The 1,786-nt window shown below is 41.5% G+C and overlaps 1 pseudogene; it reads left to right on the top strand.

Annotated features, from left to right (window-relative positions):
- Window positions 1-449: 449 nt before the first annotated feature.
- Window positions 450-1,481, top strand: LOC136163990 (heterogeneous nuclear ribonucleoprotein A1-like; annotated as a pseudogene).
- The last annotated feature ends 305 nt before the right edge of the window (window positions 1,482-1,786 follow it).

The following is a 1,786-nucleotide window of genomic DNA, read 5'->3' as shown; positions in this document are numbered from 1 at the left end:
TCTTGTTAAGAAGGCTTTCTTATCTCTCCTTGCTGGTCAGAATGGCCATCATCAAAAAGTCTACAAGTAACAAATGCTGGAGAGTGTATAAAAAAAGGGAACTCTCCTATACTGTTGGCTGGAATGTAAATTGGTACAGCCACTATGGAGAACATTATGGATGTTCCTTAAGAAACTACAAATAGGGTTACCACATAATCCAGTGATCCACTTCTGAGTATATATCCAGAAAAGACAAAAACTCTAATTCAAAATAATGTTCATAATGCACTATTTACAATAGCCAAGCATGGAAACAACCTAAATGTCCATTAACAAATGAATAGATAAAGAAGATGTGACACACACACACATACACACACACACAAAGGAATATTACTCAGCCATAAAAAAGAATAAAGTAATGCCATTTGTGGCAACATGGATGGACTTAGAGATTATCATACTAAATGTAGTAAGTCAAACAGAGAAAGACAAATATAATATACCACTTATATGTGTAATTCAAAATATGATACAGCTTTCTGCCCATGAGTAAGCATCTTTGAAGTTCCCCCCTCCACTGCCATCTAAGTCAGAGTCAAAGTCTAAGTCAGTCTTCCAAAGAGCCAGAAGAGCTGTGAAAGCTCTTCATTGGAGGACTGAGCTTTGAAACAACAAATGAAAGTCTGAGGAGCCATTCTGAGCAAAGGGGAAAACACTCACAGACTGTGTGGTAATGAAGGATCTGAACACCACGCCCTCCAGAGGCTTTGGGTCTGTCACATACATCACTGTGGAGGAGGTTAATTCAGCCAGGAGGGCAAGGCCACACAAGATGGATGGAATATTTGTGGAACCAAAGAGGGCTGTCTCAAGAAAATATTCTCAAAGACCTGGTGCCCATGTAACTGTGAAAAAGATATTTGTTGGTGGCATTAAGGAAAACACTGAAGAACATCACCTGAGAGGTTATTTTGAACAGTATAGGAAAACTGAAGTGATTGAAATCATGACTTATCGAGGCAGTGGCAAAACAGAGGCTTTGCTTTCATAACCTTTGATGACCACGACTCCATAGATAAGACGGGCATCCAGAAATGCCACACTGTGAATGGCCACAACTGTGAAGTAAGGAAAGCCCTATCTAAGCCAGAGATGGCTAGTGCTTCATCCAGCCAAAGAGGTCGAAGTGGTTCTGGAAACTTTGGTGGTGGTTGTGGAGGTGGTTTTGGAGGGAAAGACAATGTTGGTCATGGAGGAAACTTCAGTGGTTGAGGTGGCTTTGGTGGCAGTCATGATGGTGGTGGATATGATCGCAGTGGAGATGACTATAATGAACTTGGTAATGATGGAAGCAATTGGGAGGTGACAGAAGCTACAATGATTTTGGCAATTATGACAATAAATCTTCAAATTTTGAACTCATGAAAGAAGGAAATTTTGGAGGCAGAAGTTCCAGCTCCTATGTTGGTGAAGGCCAATACTTTGACAAACCATGAAAGCAAGGTGGCTATGGAGGTTCCAACAGCAGCGGTAGCTATTGCAAGGGCAGAAAGTTTTAATTATTGCCAGGAAACAAAGCTTAGCCAGAGAGGAGAGCCAGAGAAGTGACAGGGAAGCTGCAGGTTACAACAGATTTGTGAACTCAGTCAAGGACAGTGGTGGCAGGGCCTCCCTGCTACAAAGAAGACATGTTTTAGGCAATACTTGTCTGTATGGGCAAAAAACTCAAGAACCATACTTGTGACTAATCATGTGTGTGTGTTTAGTTGCTTCAGTTGTGTCCAACTCTGTGCAACCCTGT

This window comes from Muntiacus reevesi, chromosome 3 (genome assembly GCF_963930625.1).
Source record: "Muntiacus reevesi chromosome 3, mMunRee1.1, whole genome shotgun sequence".
Lineage (NCBI taxonomy): Eukaryota > Metazoa > Chordata > Mammalia > Artiodactyla > Cervidae > Muntiacus > Muntiacus reevesi.
Note: the sequence above shows the minus strand (reverse complement) of the source record. Positions and strands in the feature narration are given on the sequence as shown.